Genomic DNA, 22,434 nt, shown 5'->3' with positions numbered 1-22,434 from the left:
AAACCCTGGAAAAATAGGGTTTTCAAGCCAGCGGCCACCATGTCGTGGACAATATTGCAATGTCGTGGTCACCTGAATGCACACGCGACTCTTTATCGCCTCGCCACATCGTAGTGGTGCCTCCACCTTGTCGTGGTAATCCCAAAATGACAAATTCAAATACATAAGAAGGTACCTCAAGATTCGGGTGTTACAACTCTCCCCCACTTGAATTAGACTTTGTCCTCGAAGTCCGCCACCTGAAACAACTAGGGGTAATGCTCTCTCATCTCGTCCTCCGGGTCCCACATCTGTTTTGAGCCCTTTTAGCGCTACCACTGCATCTTCATGAGGTCTACAACCTTATTTCGTAGAGTCTTCGTCCTCCTCTCGAGGATCACCACCAGTCTCTCTATATAATTCAGGCGATCATCCACTTGAATATCCTCCAATGGAACCACTACGGAATCATCAACCAAACACTTCTGCAACTGAGAGACTTGAAAAGTGATATGAATCTGACTAAGCTCCACTGGCAGATCCAAACGATACGCAACCGTGCCTATCCGGGCTAGCACCCTGAAAGGACCAATATATATGGGGCCCAGCTTGCCACGGTTTCTAAATCGGATGACACCTTTCCAAAGTGACACCTTCAGTAGCACCATGTCCCTTACCGGGAACTCCAAGTATGACCGGTGCCTATCTGTGTAACTCTTTTGTTGGCTCTGAGTTGTCTGAAGTCTGCTGTGAACCTGTTGAATCAATTTTGTCGTCTTGAGTACCACCTCGGTACTCCCCATGACCCACTGACCGACCTCACCCCAACATATCAGGGTCCTACACTTCCACCCATAGAGCATCTCAAAAGTGATGGATTTTGAGCATTCTAACACTCCTATGGTGTATATGCAACCCTAGAAACCTTGGATATATGTTTTCTCTAATATACATGCAAATTTGATTTTTCCAGGGTTCACATCCTAACTAGCATGTTATGGGGTACTTGCAACATAAAACTAGATAGAAATACATACCTTTTCTTGTGGTTGATTGCTTGGAGTTTTGAGAGCCTAGCACCAATAATGTGGATGCCTCAAGTGCAATCACAAATCACCACACAACTTGGAAAACTTGAGAGAATAGTAATGCACACTTAGAAATCGGCCCACCTTTGTTCTCACACACACTAGTGCCATTTCATGTGTCAAATACCTTATATAGTATGGTGGATTTGGGTTACATCCATGTAAGCGCTAATACCCATAACCATTCATTTCCATAGCATCCATGGGTTAAAAACTCCATGGACTATCCATGCAAGCTTAGCCCATCCTAAATGAACATCGGCCCAATCTATATATATATATATATATATATATATATATATATATATATATATATATATATATATATATATATATATATATATATATATATAAGAGTCCATATTTAATTAGTCTCTTTTGATCACCAAATTAATTCCAAATTAATTCTTGATCAATACTAATTAAATAATATGATTTCATATTAATATATTATAACTTATAATATATTAATAAATCATAAATATACTATTCTCAAAAGATTATCCATACAAATTGTTTCAGTGAAGTGCAACCCAAATGGACCATGCCGGGTCGGGTCAAGTACATACCAAATATAGTTACGGACTTAGACACATTATCCAACAGTCTCCCACTTGGAAAAGTCTGATAACTATAGTTGCAAGTATGACTTTAGGAACCGACCAGCAATTGTAGCTCTTAAAACTCTGTTGAACTATGAAGTGCCATTTTAGATAAATGATCACATAGTCCTCTGTTCAAGATATCAGCCAGACAAATACATGGAACAATGTCGTGCTTATTATCCAGCAGTTTATTTCCTGATTTCCGATTTGTTTGACATAGAACTATATTGAACACATCAATTAGGTTCTGACCGGGCCCGGTACATAGGTCAAAACAAAATCATCGAGGGGCCCACATATCGCTTTTAATCCTCCAATGACTAAAAGGAACAGATAAACTTCGACTCATATGCTTGTACTAACTACTTGTTGAATCATACACAATGGTACGTTTTATAACATCAAGTTACTGATGCGTTTTCGTACAATCAATGTACAACCAACTCATAGTCAATAACTCATATCTCTAGGTTTGAAGACTTATATGATATTACCGTCTCACGATCACTCGAGATAAATTCCATGAAGTGATACAAGTGAGCGTGGGTTTAATCCAATACTCAGAACTTATGAGTATTCATGAATGTTACAACAAAATTTGCTATGTCTAAACACCTTAGCCATCTACAAGACCAATTCACGACAGTCTTGATTCATACCTACTTCCAAAGTATGATTGACTGTGGAGAGTTTGAATAAAGTAATTATTCTGGAAGTCAAAACATGCAAAATTTAAACAATAGTAAACGATTGACACAAGATAGTAACACTTTACTCCTAAATAAATAACACCTTTTATTTAATCACCAAATGTCAATTACATTTTACAAGTTTCAGAAATAGCTATCTAACTATTAAAACTAATATCGTCCTTCAGCCCGATGATCCTTGCATGCTGTAAATGCTTAACCCTAGTCAGTCCCTTCATGAGGGGATCTGCTGGGTTATATTCTAACAATAACCTCTTTGCCACGAGGAGTCCCTCTTCTATCTTGTGTCTTATAAAGTGATATTTTCTGTCAATGTGTCTGGATCTGCCATGATCTCTTGGTTCCTTGGCTAAGGCCACCGCACTATTACTTTCATAGAAAATCTCCATAGGCTCCTTTATAGCTGGTACAACTCCAAGGTCTCCAATGAAGTTCTTCAGCCATATCGCCTCCTTCGCCTCTTCACTTGCTGCTATGTACTCTGATTCACATGTCGAATCAGCTACTGTCTCCTGCTTGGAAATTTTCCAAGTAATTGCTCCTCCATTTAGGGTAAAGACCCACCCCGACTGAGAGCGGAAATTATCCCTATCAGTCTAGAAACTGGCGTCAATGTACCCTATCACTCTCAAGTCATCACTCCCACCGAAGTTAAGGACCCAGTCCTTAGTCCTTCGCAGGTACTTGAGAATATTCTTTACCGCAGTCCAGTGGGCTTTGCCAGGGTTCCCCTGATATTTGCTGAGCATGCTCAAAGAAAAGGCCACATCAGGGCGAGTACAAGTCATAGCATACATGATCGATCCAACAACGGAAGCATATGGTAATCGACTCATCTCAACTATCTCAGCCTCTGTACTCGGACTCTGAGTCTTACTCAGTCTGGCATTGTGCTGGATCGGTAAGTCACCTTTCTTGGAATTCTGCATGTTGAACCTTTTCAACACCTTGTCCAAGTAAGTTCTTTGACTAAGTCCAATTACTCTTTTACTCCTCTCTCTCAATATCCTTATCCCTAGGATATAGGCAGCTTCTCTAAGGTCCTTCATAGCGAAACACTTCCCAAGTCAGGACTTAACCTCCTGCAAGGTTGGCATGTCATTTCCTATGAGTACTATGTCATCCACATACAGTACCAAAAAGCTAACTATACTCCCACTAGCTCTGACATATACACAGGACTCATTATTACTTCTCGAAAAACCAAACTCTTTTACTTTCTCATCAAAACAAAGATTCCAGCTGCGATATGCTTGTTTCAATCCATAAATGGATTTTTCAAGCTTGCACACTCTATCAGGATGCTTTGCACTGATAAAAGCCTCTGGCCGACTCATGTAAACATCTTCAGCCAACTTTCCATTAAGGAAAGCGGTTTTGACATTCATTTGCCATATTTCATAATCATTAAACGCAGCAATGGCTAGCATAACTCTAATAGACTTAATCTTCGCTACTGGCGAGAATGTTTCATCATAGTCAACTCCCAGAGTTTGAGTGAAGCCCTTCGCGACCAGTCGCGCCTTGTAAATGTGTACCTTCCCATCCATGTCGGTCTTCTTCTTGAAGATCCATTTGCACCCGACTGTCTTACGACCCGGTACATTGTCAACCAAGTTCCAAACTTGATTTTCATACATAGACTGAATCTCGCTGTCCATAGCCTCTTTCCATTTAGCAGACTCGGAGCCTGTCATGGCTTCCCTATAGCTGTTAGGTTCATCAGGATTTACCAGTGTACTATCACTGATAAATGTATCACATTCCGCAGTAATATGGAAACCATAGTAATGCTCAGGTGCATTCCTAACTCTAGTGGAACGCCTTAGAGGTACAGACTCGTCAGTTGGTTCAACAGGAGTTTCCTCCTCAGGTTGAATGCTAGGTTTTGAGGTTCCTTCACCACTTGACTCTTGAAGCTCTTCAAGGTCAATTTTCCTCCCAATGTTTCCTTGGATTATAAATTCTCTCTCGCGAAAGACCCCTCTCCTTGCCACAAATACCAGGTTATCACTGGGTCTATAGAAGAGATAACCAGAGGATTTCTGTGGGTAGCCAATGAAAATACACCGCTCACTTTGAGGTTCGAGCTTTTCGTGAGTCTCGCGCCTCATGAAAGCCTCGCAACCCCAAATCTTATTGTGGTCTAAGTTGGGAACTTTCCCAGTCCACATCTTGTGAGGTGTTTTGGCAACCTTCTTGGTAGGGACTAGATTAAGGATATGGGCGGCAGTCTCCAAGGCATACCCCCAGAATGATATTGGTAACGAAGTTCGACTCATCATGGAACGAACCATCTCCAACAAGGTTTGATTGCACCTCTCAGCCACACCATTCAACTATGGTGTCCTGGGAGTTGTCAATTCTGAAACAATTCCACATTCCCTAACATAGTCAAGGAACTATGTGCTAAGATACTTACCACCTCGATCGGATCGAAGCATCTTAATGTTCCTGCCCAGCTGATTCTCCACTTCCTGTTTAAACTCTTTGAACTTGTCAAAGGTTTCTGACTTATGCTTGATTAAGTAGACATAACCATACCTACTGTAATCATCAGTAAAAGTCACATAGAAGCGGTTAGCATCCCTTGTGGCGGTTCTGAAGGGTCCACACACATATGTGTGTATGAGGTCCAACAAACCTTCACCCATAGCACAAGTACTAGTGAAGGGTGACTTAGTCATTTTTCCAAGTAAATAAGATCCGCAACTATCATCTGATTTTACGTCAAATGACTCCAAGACTCCATCCTTCTGGAGTTGGCCTATACGCTTCTTGTTGACATGTCCAAGACGACAATGCCACAAGGATGCCTTATCCAAACTAGTGGAAGAATTTATTGTTGGGTTTTGAGCATTCTAATACTCCTATGGTGTACATGCAACCCTATAAACCTTGGATCTATGCTTTCTCTAAAATACATGAAAATAAGAATTTCCAAGGTTTACATCCTAACCTTAATACCCATGACTCTTCCTTTCTAAGGATCCATGGGTTAAACGCTCCATGGACCATCTATGGACTCCCATGCAAGCCTAGCCCATATTAAATAAGCATTAGCCCACACTATATAAATACTAGAGCCCATATTTAATTAGTCACCTTTTTTATCACTAAATTAATTCTCAATTAATTTAAGATCAATACTAATTAAATAATATGATTTCATATTAATATATTATACCTTATAATATATTAATAAATCATAAACATACTATTCTCAAAAGATTATCCATACAAATTGTTCGGGTGAAGTGCAACCCAAATGGACCATGCCGGGTCGGGTCAAGTGCATCTCAAATATTTTTATGGACATAGACACCTTATCGAACAGTCTCCCACTTGGATAAGTCTAATAACTATATTTGCAGATATGACTTCAGGAACCAACCGGCAATCGTAGCTCTTAAAACTCTTTTGAACTATGAAGCGCCATTTTAGATAAGTGATCATATAATCCTCTGTTCTCAAGATATCAGCCGGAAAAATACATGGAACAACGTCGTACTTATTGTCCAGCAGTTTGTTTCCCGATTTCCGATTTGTTTGACATAGAACTAAATTGAACACATCAATTAGGTTCTGACCGGGCCTGGTACATAGGTCAAAACAAAATCATCGAGGGGCCCAGATATCGCTTCTAATCCTCCAAGGACTAGAAGGAACAGATAAACTTCGACTTATATACTTGTTCTACTACTTGTTGAATTATACACAAAGGCATGTTTTATAACATCAAGTTACTGATGCGTTTTCGTGCAATCAATGTACAACCAACTCATAGGTAACAACTCATATATCTAGGTTTGAAGACTTATATGATATTACCGTCTCACGATCTCTCGAGATAAATTCCATGAAGTGATGCAAGTGAGTGTGGGTTTATTCCAATACTCAGAACTTATGAGCACTCATGAATGTTGTAGCAACCATTTCTATGGCTAAAAACCTTTAGTCATCTACAAGCCCAATTCATGACAGTCTTAATTCATGCCTACTTCCGACGTATGACCGACTGTGGAAGTTTGAATAACTTAGTCATTCGGAAAGAGTAACCTAGTTATTATGGAAGTCAAAACATGCAAAGTGAAACACAAGAATAATTGAATCCAATATGGTCTCAGCATTTATGAATATAAATAAAACACCTTTTATTCATCACATATTAATTACACATTATTTTGTTTCGTTTTATCAACTTAACACTTGAATTAAAACAATAGTTGTCCCATGCTCCAAGCATGTACACTATGTTTTCTAAACAAGAGTCATGCCATACTCCAAGTATGCAAACTATGTTTGTCTATGATCCTTACTTTGTGAAGTAGATCAGCTGAACATGATTCCAATGATGCTCATTTCACAATCCCAAATCCTTACCGTAAATGTAAGAATATCAAATTCTTGTCATTTACTGTAATCTGTTAGATTTTAAACTCATATGCATTGATCCTCTTGCAATGACTATGCGCAAAAGTCTCAAAGACCTGGCAACAGACATTACAAAGTATTCCAGTGGAGATCAATTACATGGAAACGAAGTCTCACATTCAAAGTACATTCCTTTGAATATCCTTCTTGCATAAAAGTTTCTAACTTTCTCATAGATTCTTAAAATCCAACTCCCAATATGGAAAACATTTCCATATACCCATTTTGGACTATCACTTCTGAACAAGAGCTACCTCTTTTCAGAATATGTCAATATGGCCCTTTCCAAAATTTAACATCATACTTCCAACTGTCCATTAGAAACCAATCTTAGGTAAACCTCAGATTGTTCTTGACAATTGCTTAATCATTTCAGTCATATCCGGTTCTATTCCTTTTTCTCTCTTAATTCTGTAGGCAATTTTGAAAATTTAGAACGGATAGATATTATAGCACATGTGATCGATCCTATACCCGAAGCATATGGGACACGATTCATGATGTTTCACATAAAGACATGATACTAGATCGGTCTTTTGCTACAATTTTTTTTTATTTGCCATGTTTTCAAAAATCGACTATGAAGAGGGATGTCGTAATCATAATCGAATTTTGAGAACGCAATATATATAGAATTCCCTTATGTTGAACCATTCCAACATAAAATTCATATATATATCCTTGAATAAAGATGATTGAAATCTCAATCTAAACTTTTAGGATTGAAAAGAAGTATAATCTCCTCTCCCTTAATTATAGCAAAATAACCTTTTTCAAGCAAAACTTTTGTTTTCTATAATTAACAATGCTTAACTTGCAACAATTATTATAATTATCATGCTCCCACTAACATGATGATTATTAGCATCACTCTTATGCTCCCACTAGCTTTGAAATGTACTCAGAAATCAGCTGGACTTCTAGAAATCAATACTTTATTGACTTTCTTACCAAAGTTCAGATTTCTGATACGAGATGCTTTGATAAAACTTTATCTAAATCATACACCTTTCCTTAGATAGCACACCTGTGTGTCTAAACAATTTCAGAACTATGAAAAGGGATGTCGTAATCATAGTCTCAATTGTTTAGACCTTTGCCATTCCTCACAAGTCCATGTTAGTGTGCCGGTTAACCACACACGCTCCACTAATGACTTTGAGAATGCAAATTTCACAATTGCTATCTACTTAAAAATATTCTTAGTGAAAGCGTTTCCTCACCATCATTTTCATGAATCGGAAAGAAACCTTATGACACTTAGATTTTATGGTGTATGTGTTCCCATCCATAAGAATTTGTCACAACCATAACTACAAGACAAGGTTAGTAACAAACTCAAAACCATATGGATTGAACTTGTTCAATCTTGATTTCTTGCCTCTTGGTAGCACAAGGGCCCACCATTGTTTCCAAGTTATGCACACATTTGAGAACTCACAGAACTCACATACATAGTCAACTTTACTGGAATAGGCACACAAACAAGAATTATGTCAACACGATAGGTTACAAACCTCAAGTCCTTTAACTATAGGTTTTATCCTTGATTATCTCTTGAAAATTTCAAGACCTTTAAGACTCCCACTGTCCTCTTGACATATAAGTTTTTCTTTGTCAAGAACCATTCCTTGACAACCAAACAAATATTCAAGAGTCAGTGCGGATTCTTATCAAGATAAACACTTCACACAATTGGCCTTAGTTGGTCTTTGTTTTATCCAAAACATCACAACTTACCAATTTCAAATGTACAAGAGTAGAAAACATTTTACTCTTACATTTGACAAGTGTTATAAACCTTCTTTAAGATGTGTCACTCAAGTTACAATCTTGGAGTATGACTCTAAGACTTGTTTTTGGAACGAAGTATGACTCATCTTCTCGATTTTAACCACTTCAATAATTCATGATTCTTCTTCTTAGCCATAAGAATGCACTAAGATGTCCCTAGAGGATGAATTGTGAGATGGTCTCACAATCATTAAGATGATCACAAAACATGATACTAAAGTACTCTCCCATCTTTTCAGATTTGAGAAACTTTTATCTTTCTGCCTAATTTGATTCTTCCCATTCGTTCTGCCATACATCGAAACTTTTCCAATGTTTCAGAATTATACTTAAACTATTAAGTATAACCATATTTACTAAACATTAGTAAATCATGATGAATAGTCTTATCGATCTTTTTGTGGTGGACTTGACCAGTGCACACGAATGTGTATTAGATCCCTTAGTCGTTCACTTGACTCACATATATATGTTAACAAGGAATTAGTCTTAATTGTCCAAAGGTGACGACTTTCATTCATCATACTATACAACTTGCATGATTCCAAGTTTTTGTCCAATTGAAACTTGGGTGATGAGAATCATTCCTTATTTGGTAAATTTAGACACTACCACAAATGAAAGAATCAAATTCATATTCCCATTATTGCTAGAAATATACAAACATCAATTTTTCATAAATGCCATTCCAAGGAGATATAAAATAAAGTAAAACAAAATTTTATTTATTTATAAATGCGGAAAAACTTTTTCCTTACAATGCAAAATTTAAATGAAAAATATGCTATTACACATTTTCTAGCAATCTATCATAACTCCTAAGTAGTAGCTCAAGAATCCGATCTTCGAACCATACGATTGAAATCCATCTTCGCGATCAGATTTAGCATACTCTTTCTTTAAGTTTCCTTCCCTTTGCTTGATCCTGCCATACATCAAAATGTATTAAGAACCTTCAAACAGGAACTTAAGAGAGTTAGATAGTGGACTTACCTGAAGCAGAGTCAAACTTTTTGACTTGACCTTCTCTCAGATCTTTCAGGTAGTTAGGGCATCTTCGCAACCAATGCCCCTTTCTTTGGCAATATAAATATATGTACCCTCTGGTGATGGTACATGTGACTATCTCAGACTTAGCCTTACTCTTTACCATTTGGTCAACCGAGTTGACTATGGCCGATCCCTTTCCATTGGGAAGAAAAAGCTTTTCTAGATATCCAATGTTACCAATTGTCAATGTCCATGGTAGTTTGGAAGTTGATCTACTAATCAAATTTGCTTTACCAGAGCTCCAAATCATTGCTGATTCAGCAGCACTAAGCAAATAGATAAGATCATTAGGGTCGTGTCATAGTCTGTTACATAGTAGTCCCAAAGGAACTCACTGTGTGACTTAGAAAGTGATTTAACGACCAACTTTCTCAAGACTTTGACACCTAACTCTCCCAACTTGTCAATATGTGAGCACACATAGACCTTGCTTGCCAATAGGGCTTGAGTGACTTTGAACTATTCAAGAACTTGTGGGTTAGGGAGAATAATTGGAGGAGGTGGAGGAAGAGAAACATGATTTCCATGGAACATCATCTTCATTAGGAAAGCTTGTTCCAAGAGATTTGGGAAGATAATAATTGTCTAAACCAGACACCTTTTGGGAGATATTCAAGATAGTTGATTTAAAGTCCTTAATATAAGAGCCAATATGAAATATTAAGGCTAGGACCCAACACAATATTTTATAACTTGGAAGAGGAATGCCGTAATCCAAGCTATAGAATATTTGAAGGTAGGTGAATGACGATTCACCAATTTCCACCATGAAAAACGAAATAATTTATTAGGTTTTAATTGGATTTGAATCTCCTAGATCTTTTGAGATTCATTGAACTTTTCAATGGCATGTTTCAATCTCGATTGTGCCCTCTCAAATTTTGTGACTGGGATGCCGAGGATCACAAAACAAGGTGTGAATAGCCATGCAAATTCACTTGGTACCCTTAATATTATCACCTAATCAATATGCCAGTTAACCACACGCGCTCCACCAATCTATGATAAACATTAAGTCACCCTTTTCCATCCTTACTAGTCCAAGTTAGTGTGCCGGTTAACCACACACGCTCCACCAACGACTTGGTAAGGTACAAAGTGTAAATTTCATGGGTTAGCACCAAATTCACATTTTTCCTAAAGTAACTAAGATCGGGAATTTATAAAAGGTTTAGTTACTTTATATTCATCATTATACTTTTAATGAGAATTATAGTCATTGTCCTACCCGTTCGGCTAACGACCCTCCACCAGTCAAGGAAGCGGTGGGTGAGAGTGGACACCCATTAAGCTGCCATTTTATAGGCAACAACCTTATACCCCCTCTTATAGACCGGCTTCGTGAATGAGGCCTACTAACGGTAAGACTGACTTGCTCTTATACATATATAAATTATTAACTTATAATACTATAAAGTATAAGGGTTGAATTTTAAATTTTAAAACTCTAAGGGTTGGAACTAAAGTGTGTGTGAGACTTTACAAATTCCAAAACTTGAGGAAAAGTTTTGAACAATTCAAAAACTTTTGGATTTTCATAACTTATGAGTTTAATTAAGGTTTAAAAAAAACTTTTAATGAGGAGACTCTTGGACATCCATAACTTGAGGAAACGTTATGGAGTCCATAAAACTATTTATGATGAAAAAGGCTCTTCAACTTGTGTAACCTATGGTTTTTAATGGGCTTTCAAAGAAAATCTTTTGGCAATCCATAACTTGAGGACAAATTATGGATTCCAATAAAACACATCAAGATCAAGAATTAACTAACAAACAATTTGCAAATAATTCATATGATCTAACAAAACTAATAAGTTCATGAACATCCATATCAACTATTTTAAGAATCATATGAACACATACAAAACTTGAAATTTTGATAATAGCCTTTGAAATTGGATTAGCATAATCATTCCAATATCAAAAACATGTTTTATAAGTCCAAAACAGTTTAGTGTAATGATTCTAGTCTAATTCCAGCTTAGAAACTCAAAAAACTGCACTCTGGGCCTCCTACTCGTCGAGTGCATGAACCTACTGGACGAGTAGGATGAAGATATGCTTGGACTCGACGGGTCCCCCCATGGACTCGGCGAGTCCACTGATCAGTGGGCAGAAAATCGACTTTTTTTAGCATTTTGCATCAAGTATTCAAGAAAACAAGCCTAGGCTCTGATACCACTGTTGGGTTTTGAGCATTCTAACACTCCTATGGTGTACATGCAACCCTATAGACCTTGGATCTATGGTTTCTCTAAAATACATGCAAATAAGAATTTCCAGGGTTTACATCCTAACTAGCATGGCATGGGGAACTTGAATCATAAAATTACTAGTAGAATGACATACCTTTTAGTGGTGGTTGATTGCTTGGAGTTTGAGAGCCTAGCACCAATAGTGTGGATGCCTCAAATGGAAATCACAAATAACCACAAACTTTGGAAAACTCTTGAGAGAATAATGCACACTCTTGAAATCGGCCACCACTCTTGTTCACACACAACTAGTGCCAAATCAAGTGCCAAGGACTCCTTTATATAGTGTGGAGGATTAGGGTTACATCCATGTAAACCCTAATACCCATGACTCTTCCTTTCTAAGGATCCATGGGTTAAAAGCTCTATGGACCATTCAAGCCTAGCCCATATTAAATAAGCATTAACCCACACTATATAAATACTAGAGCCCATATCTAATTAGTCACCTTTTTTATCACTAAATTAATTCTCAATTAAATTAAGATTAATACTAATTAAATAATATGATTTCATATTAATATATTATACCTTATAATATATTAATAAATCATAAACATACTATTCTCAAAAGATTATCCATACAAATTGTTCGGGTGAAGTGCAACCCAAATGGACCATGTCGGGTCGGGTCAAGTGCATCTCTAAGGTCTGCAATTAAAGTGTGTGTGAGACTTTACAAATTCCAAAACTTGAGGGCAAGTTTTGAAACTATTCAAGACTTTTCATTTCTATAACTTATGAGTTTTAATGGTTTTAAAGAAAATACTTTTGGAATTCCATAACTTGAGGACAAGTTATGGAGTCCATTAATTGGCATTTAGATCAAGAATTAAACAAACAAACAATTTGCAAATAATTCATATGATCTACTAAAACTCATAAGTATGAACATTCATATCAACAATTTCAAGAATCATATAAACATATATAAAACTTGAAACTTTGATAAATATCATTGAAATTGGATTACCATAATCATTACCTCATCAAAAACAGATTTCACAAGTCCAAAACAGTTTAGGGTAATGATTCTAGTCCAATTCCAGCAACAAAACTCAAAAATCTGCACACAGGCCCTCCTACTCGCCGAGTGCATGAACCTACTCGACGATTAGGATGAATTTTCACTTAGACTCGGTGAGTCCACTAAAAAGTGAGCACAATTTTGACTTTTTCAATCAGTTTGCATCAAGTATATTGAAAACAAGCCTAGGCTCTGATACCACTGATGGGTTTTGAGCATTGTAACACTCCTATGGTGTACATGAAACCCTAGAAACCTTAGATCTATGTTTTCTCTAATATACATGCAAATTTGATTTTTCCAAGGTTCACATCCTAACTAGCATGTGATGGGGTACTTGCAACATAAAACTAGATAGAAAACTTGAGAGAATAGTAATGCACATTTAGAAATCGGCCCACCTTTGTTCTCACACACACTAGTGCCATTTCATGTTTCAAATACCTCTTTGTATAGTATGGTGGATTAAGGTTACATCCATGTAAGCCCTAATACCCATGACCTTTCATTTCCATAGGATCCATGGGTTAAAAACTCCATGGACTATCCATGCAAGCTTAGCCCATCCTAAATGAACATCGGCCCAATCTATATATATATATATATATATATATATATATATATATATATATATATATATATATATATATATATATATATATATATATAAGAGTCCATATTTAATTAGTCTCTTTTGATCACCAAATTAATTCCAAATTAATATATTAATATGATTTCATATTAATATATTATAACTTATAATATATTAATAAATCATAAATATACTATTTTCAAAAGATTATCCATACAAATTGTTTCGGTGAAGTGCAACCCAAATGGACCATGTCGGGTCGGGTCAAGTACATACCAAATATAGTTACGGACTTAGACACCTTATCCAACAAAAAGGAGATCGATCAATGTTGGCGTGATAACTGTTGTTATATGAAAACTCTACTAAAGGGAGATACGTATCCTAACTCCCACCAAAATCCAATACGCATGCCCAAAGCATATCCTCCAAGGTCTGGATAGTCTGCTCACTCTGTCCGTCAGTCTGCGGGTGGAAAGTTATGTTAAAGTGCAGACGAGTACCCAACTCCTCATGAAACCTCTTCCAAAACTTGGAAGTAAACCGAACATCATTGTCTAAAACCACTAAAACCGGCACCCTATGTCGTGCCACGACCTCCCGAATGTAGATGTCTGTCAACTTCTCTGCAACGATACTCTCCTAAATCGGAAAAAAAATGTGCGTTCTTGGTCAATCGATCCGTAATGACACAAATCGAATCCACTCTGTGCGCCATCCGTGGCAATTTGGTGATAAAACCCATCGTAATCTCTTCCTGTTTCCAAACGGGAATACCCAACGACTCCATTTTGCTGTGGGGTCGTTGATGCTCGGCCTTAACCTTCCTATAAGTCAAGCACCTCTCCATATACCAGACCACATACCGCATCATACATAACCACCAATAATCAAGTCGAATGCCTCTATATATTTTTTCGCTCCGGGATGAATAGAGAACCTCGACTTATACGCCTCATCCATCAGAACCTGATACGCACCACCCCAGTATAGAACCCACACCCTCCCATGAAGGGTCAATAATCCTCGGATATCTAATTAAAGGAAGCCACCTGACCTACTACGCGCTCACTTTTCTGGTGCTTTTCCATCATAGCCTCAACCTAAGCCTCTCAAATATGCTCTAAAAGTGGGATAATCACAATCATCCTCAAACATACATCCCTGATCGGGGAAGAACCCGCCCTACGGCTGAGGGCATCGGCCACCACATTGGCCTTCCCCAGATGATAAAGGATCTCACAATCATAATCCTTTACCACGTCCAACCATCTACGCTGCCTCATGTTCAGATTTGGATGATCCATCAGATACCTTAGGCTCTTGTGGTCCGTCTAAATAGTACAACAAACCCCATAGAGGTAGTGTCGCCAAATCTTGAGGGCGAAAACCACAACACCTAACTCCAAGTCGTGTGTAGGATAATTCGCTTCATGAGGCTTCAGTTACCTCAAAGTGTAATCTATCATATGACCCTGTTACATCAACACTGCACCCAAACCCGTTATCGACGCACCATAATATACCACAAAATCCTCAACACCCTCTGGTAAGGTCAGAATCAGCACCTCACATAATCTCTGCCTTAGAGTCTCAAAAGTTGCATGTTGCTCAAGCCCCCAACGAAACGTGACAGTCTTCTTCGTCAACCGTATCAAAGGAACTGTTATTTTGGAGAAATCGTGAATGAATCTTCGATAGTAACCCATCGATCCAAGGAAACTCCGAATCTCGGATGGAGACCTCGAAACCTCCCATCTCATCACCGCCTTAACCTTAGTCGGATCTGTTGGGTTTTGAGCATTCTAACACTTCCTAAGTGTACATGCAACCCTAATAAACCTTGGATCTATGTTTGTCTAAAATACATGCAAAATTTGTTTTCCAAGGTTTATAACTTATCTAGCATGGCATGGGGAACTTTTAAACATAAAAGAACTAGATGAATTACATATCTTTGTTTGTGAATTGATTCCTTAGGAGTTTGAGAGCCAATCACCAATAATGTGAATGCCTCAAATGGAAATCACAAATCACCACAAACTTGGAAAACTTATGAGAGAGTATATCTATGCTCTAGAAATCGGCCACCTTTCTTCACACACACTAGGGTGTCATTTCATGCATCAAAAGCTTGTTTATATAGTGCACATTATTCGGGTAAACCCTAATAACCCATGTCTTTTCCTTTCCAAGGATCCATGGGTTAAGAGCTCCATGGATCATCCATGGACTCCCATATAAGCTTAGCCCATTACCATAATGAGTGTTAGCCCACACTATATAAATATAATAGCCCATGTTTAATTAGTCACCATTTGATCATTAAATTAATTCATAATTAATTTAAGACAAATACTAATTAAATAATACAATTTCATATTAATATATTATAACTTATAATATATTAATAAGCTGCAAATATACTCTTCTCATAATGTTATCCATATAAATAGTTCGGGTGAAGTGCAACCCAAATGGACCATGTCGGGTCGGGTCAAGTATATACCAAATAAGTTATGGACTTAGACACCTTATCCAATAGTCTCTCACTTGGATAAGTCTAATAACTATATTTGCCTATATGACTTCAGGAACCAACCGACAATCGTAGCTCTTGAAAACTCTGTTGAACTATGAAGCGCCATTTTAGATAAGTGATCATATAATCCTCTGCTCTCATGATATCAGCAGGACAAATACATGGAACAATGTCTTACTTATTGTCCAGCAGTTTGTTTCCCGATTTCCGATTTTTTTGACAAAGAACTTAATCGAACACATCAATTTAGTTCTGACCGGGCCCGGTACATAGGTCAAAACAAAATCATCGAGGGGCCCAGATATCGCTTCTAATCCTCCAAGGACTAGAAGGAACAGATAAACTTCGACTCATATACTTGTTTCTACTACTTGTTGAATTATACACAAAGGCACGTTTTATAACATCAAGTTACTGATGCGTTTTCGTGCAATCAATGTACAACCAACTCATAGGTAACAACTCATATCTCTAGGTTTGAAGACTTATATGATATTACCGTCTCACGATCACTCGAGATGAATTCCATGAAGTGATGCAAGTGAGCGTGGGTTGAATCCAATACTCATAACTTATAAGCACTCATGAGTGTTGTAGCCATGTCCAACATCTTAGACCTCTACAACCAACTCATGACAGTCTTGATTCATATCTACTTCCAACATATGACCGACTGTGGATGGTTTGAATAACATAATCATTCGGAAAGAATAACCTAGTTATTCTGGAAGTCAAAACATGCAAAGTGAAACACAAGAATAATTGAATCCAATATGGTCTCAGCCCTTAGGAATATAAATAAAACACCTTTTATTCATCACCATATTGATTCCACATTATTCTGTTTCGATTTATCAACTTAACACTTGAATTAAAACAATAGTTGTCCCATGCTCCAAGCATGTACACTATGTTTTCTAAACAATAGTCATGCCATACACCAAGTATGCACACTATGTTTGTCTATGATCTTTACTTTGTGAAGTAGATCAATTGAACATGATTCCAATGATGCTCATTTCACAGTCCCAAATCCTTACCGTAAATGAAAGAATACCAAATTTTTGTCATTTACTGTAATCTGTTAGATTCCAAACTTATATGCATTGATCCTCTTGCAATGTCTATGCACAAAAGTCACAAAACTTGTCAACAGTCATTACAGAGTATTCCAAAGGAGATTAATTCCATGGAAACGAAGTCTCATATTCAAAGTGCATTGCTTTGAACATCCTTCTTGCATAAAAGTTTCTAACTTTCTCATAGATTCTTAATATCCAACTCCCAATATGGAAAATTTCCATATTCCCATTTTGATTATCATATCTGAACAAGAGCTACCTCTTTTCGGAATATATCCATATGGTCCTTCCAAAATTTAACACTATACTTCCAACTGTCCCTGAGCAACCAATCTTTGGTGAACCTTAGATTGTCCTCGACAATTGCTTAATCATTTTAGTCTTATCCAATTCTAGACTTTTCCCTTCTTAATGCTCTGAGCATTTGGAAAATTTAGAAAGGATGAATATTATAGCACATGTGACCGATCCTATACCTGAAGCATATGGGACACGATTCACGATGTCTCACATAAAGACCTGATACTAGATCAGTCTTTTGCTACAATATTTTTTTTTATTTTCCATGTTCTCAAAAAATAGACTATGAAGAGGGATGTCGTAATCATAATCGAATTTGAGAACGCAATATATATAGAATTTCCTTATGTTGAACCATTCCAACATAAAATTAATATATATATCATTGACTAAAGATGATTGAAATCTCAATCTAAACTTTTAGGATTGAAATGAAGTATAATCTTCTCTCCCTTAATTATAGCAAAACAACCTTTTCCAAGTGAAATTCTTGTTTTCTATAATTAACAATACTCATCATAATTGATTATGCTCCCACTAGCATAATAATTATTTAGCACAACAATTATGCTCCCACTAGCTTTGACATGTACTCAGAAATCGACTTCTAGAAATCAATACTTTATTGACTTTCATCACCAAAGTTCAAACTTCTGATACGAGATGCTTCGAAAAAACTTTATCTAAGCTTCTCAGACTCATACATCTTTCTTTAGATAGCTCACATGTGTGTCTAAACAATTATGAAGAGGGATGTCGTAATCATAATGTTTAGACCTGTTTTCCATTTCTCACAAGTCCATGTTAGTGTGCTGGTTAACCACACACGCTCCACTAACGACTTTGAGAATGAAAACAACACAATTGCTATCTACTTAAAATCTACTTAGTGAAAGCGTTTCCTCACCATCATTTTCATGAATCGGAAAAAACCTTATCACACTTAGATTTTATGATGTATGTGTTCCTATCCATATGAATTTGTCAAAACCGTAATCAAAAGACAAGGTTAGTGACAAACTCAAAACATATGGATTGAACTTGTTCAATATTGATTTCTTGCCTCTTGGTAGCACAAGGGCCCACCATTGCTTCCAAGTTGTTATGCACACAATTGAGAACTCACAGAACTCACATACATAGTCAACTTTACCGGAATAGGCACAGGAACAAGAATTATGTCAACACGATAGGTTACAAACCTCAAGTCATGTGCTAGCGATAAACTATAGGTTTTATCCTTGATTAGCTCTTGAAACTCTGAAGACCTTTAAGACTCCCACTGTCCTCTTGACATGCAAGTTTCTCTTTGTCAAGAATCATTCCTTGACAACCAAACAAACATTCAAGAGTCCGTGCGAATTCTTATCAAGATAAACACTTCACACAATTGATGTCAGTTGGTCTTTGTTTTATCCAAAACATCACAACTTACCAATTTCAAATGTACAAGAGTAGAAAACATTTTACTCTTACATTTGACAAGTGTTATAATCCTTCTTTAAGATGTGTCACTCAAGTTACAATCTTGGAGTATGACTCTAAGACTTGTTTTTGGAACGAAGTATGATTCATCTTCTTGATTTTAACCATTCCAACAATTCATGAATCCTCTTCTTAGCCATAAAGTTCACTAAGATGTCCTTAGAGGATGAATTGTGACATGGTTTCTTAATCATTAAGATGATCATAAAACAAGATACTAAAGTACTCTCCCATCTTTTCAGATTTGAGAAACTTTTATCTTTCAGCCCAATTTGATTCTTCCCATTCGTCCTGCCATACATTGAAACTTTTCCAATGGTTTAGAATTGTACTTTAACTTGTAGGTACAACCATATTTACTAAACTTTAGTAAATCATGACGAATAGTCTTATCGATCTTTGTGGTGGACTTTGACCTGCACACACCCAGTGTACCCGATCCTTTAGTCTTTCACATGTCTCACATATACATGTGGTCAGGGAATTAGTCTTAACTTTCCAAAAATGAAAATTCTCATTCATCATGCAATACAACCTGCATGATTCCAAGTTTCAGTCCAATTGAAACCTTGGGTGATGAGAATCTTTCCTTATTTGATAAATTTAGACACTACCACTAATGAAAGAATCAAATGCGCATTTCCATTATTGCTAGAACCATACAAACATCAATTTTTCATAAAATGCCATTGCAAGGAGATATAAAAAAATAAAACAAAATTTTATTTATTTATAAATACGGAAAAACTTTTTCCTTACAATGCAACTTTAAATGAAAAACTATGCTATTACATATCTTCTAGCAATCTATCATAACTCTTATCTAGCAGCTCAAGAATCCGATCTTCGAACCATCCATATTCGCTATCAGATTCAGCATACTCCTTTTATTAAGTGTCCTTCCCTTTGCTTGATCCTGCCAGACACCAAAATGTAACCGAGTCACATTTTGTATTAAGAATCATCAATAAGGAACTTAACAGAATTAGATAGTGGACTTACCTGAAGCAGAGTCAAACCTTTTGTTTCTACTTGCTTTTAGACCTTTTAGGTATTCAGGGCAGCTTCGCTTCCAATGACCCTTCTCATGACAATAAAACCATATAGACTCTTTTGGAATGGTACATGAGATTATCACAGACTTAGCCTTTCCCTTTGCCTTTTGGTCAACAGGGTCGACCAAGGCCGATCCCTTTCCATTGGGAAGAAAAGGCTTTTCTGGACTTCCAATGTTACCAATGTCCATGACCATGGAAGTTTGAGAAATAGACCTTCCACCCATATTTGCTTGACCATTGCGCCACATCATTTCTGACTCAGCAGCAACAAGCAAATAAGATAGATCCATTAGGGTCATGTCGTGATCTGTCACATAGTAGTTCCTAATGAACTCACTGTATGACTCAGGAGGTGACTGAAGAACCCAGTCAGTAGCCAACTTCCTTGGGACAACGACACCCAACATTCTCAACCTGTCAAAGTGTGACTTCATTCCTAAGACATGAGTGCACACAGGTCTTCCATCTTTATGTTTCATTGCTAGTAGGGCTTGAGTGACCTTGAATTTTTCAAGTCTTCGAGCTTGTGGGTCAGAGAGAATAATTGGAGGAGGTGGAGGTAGAGAAGTGTGATTTCCATGAGATTTGGGAAGATCACAGTTGTCTAAACTAGACATCTACAATGGGAGATATTCAAGTTAGTTGATTTTAAGTCCTTAATATAACACCCAATATGAAATATTAAGGCTAGGACCCAACACAATATTTTATAACTTGGAAGAGGGATGCCGTAATCCAAGCTATAAAATACTTGAAGGTAGGTGAATGACGATTCACCAATTTCCACCATGAAAAACGAAATAAATTATTAAGTTTTAATTGGATTTGAAACTCCTAGATCTTTTGAGATTCATTGAACTTTCAATGGCATGTTTCAATCTCGATTGTGCCCTTCAGGTTTTGTGACTGGGATGCCGAGGATCACAAAACAAGGTGTGAATAACCATGCAAACTCACTTGGTACCCTTAATCTTATCACCTAATCGATGTGCCGGTTAACCACACACGCTCCACCGATCTATGATAAACATTAAGTCACCCTTCGTGATCCTTACTAGTCCAAGTTAGTGTGCCGGTTAACCACACACTCTCCACCAACGACTTGGTAAGGTACAAAGTGTGAATTTCATGGGTTAGCACCATATTCACATTTTCCTAAAGTAACTAAGATTGGGAATTTATAAAAGGTTTAGTTACTTTATAATATTCATTATACTTTTAATGAGAATTTAAAGTCATTATCCTACCCGTTCGACTAACGACCCTCCACCGATCAAGGAAGCGGTGGGTGAGAATGGACACCCATTAAGTTGCCATTTTATAGGCAACAACCTTATACCCCCCTTATAGACCGGCTTCGTGAATGAGGCCTACTAACGGTAAAACGACTTGATCTTATACATATATATATATATAATAATTAACCATTAATGTTATAAATAGTATAAGGGTTGAATTTTAACTTTTAAAACTCTAAGGGTTGGAATTAAAGTATATTAAAGTGTGTGTAACTTTACAAATTCCAAAACTTGAGGGCAAGTTTTGAAACCTTTCAAAACTTTTCATTTCATAACTTATGAGTTAATGGTTCATAAAAATGAAGACTCTTCATTTTTATGTAACTTATATGTTTAAATGTGTGTTTAAAAGAAAGTGACCTTTGGATATCCATAACTTGAGGACAAATTATGGACTCCATTAAAACACATAAATGATCAAGAATTAATGATAAACAATTCAGCAAATAATTCCAATCATTTTTCTAAACTCATAAGAACATGAACATGATCATCAAGATTTCAAGAATTATATGAGCACATAAAATCATGGAATTTTCATATAAGCCATTGTAAATGGATTAGCATAAACATTACACCATCTAAAACAGGTTTTAAAACACCAAAACAGTTTAGGGTAATGTTTCTAGTCCATTTCCAGCAACAATAGTCGAAAATCTGCTGTCAGTTCATTCTACTCGTCGAGTGCACGAACCTACTCGACGAGTAGGATGAATTTTCACTTGGACTCGTCGAGTCCCCCCATGGACTCGGCGAGTCCACTGTTCAGACAGCAAACAATTTCGATTTTTAACACAATTTTGCATCAAGTATCAACAAACAAGCCTAGGCTCTGATACCACTGTTGGGTTTTGAGCATTCTAACACTTCCTAAGTGTACATGCAACCCTAATAAACCTTGGATCTATGTTTGTCTAAAATACATGCAAAATTTGTTTTCCAAGGTTTATAACTTATCTAGCATGGCATGGGGAACTTATAAACATAAAAGAACTAGATGAATTACATACCTTTGTTTGTGAATTGATTCCTTAGGAGTTTGAGAGCCAAGCACCAATAATGTGAATGCCTCAAATGGAAATCACAAATCACCACAAACTTGGAAAACTTATGAGAGAGTATATCTATGCTCT

Source organism: Lactuca virosa, chromosome 9 (genome assembly GCF_052849685.1).
Source record: "Lactuca virosa cultivar CGN04683 chromosome 9, Lactuca_virosa_CGN04683_v6, whole genome shotgun sequence".
Taxonomy (NCBI): domain Eukaryota; kingdom Viridiplantae; phylum Streptophyta; class Magnoliopsida; order Asterales; family Asteraceae; genus Lactuca; species Lactuca virosa.
The sequence above is the reverse complement of the archived record's forward strand: the minus strand, read 5'-3'. Positions refer to the sequence as shown.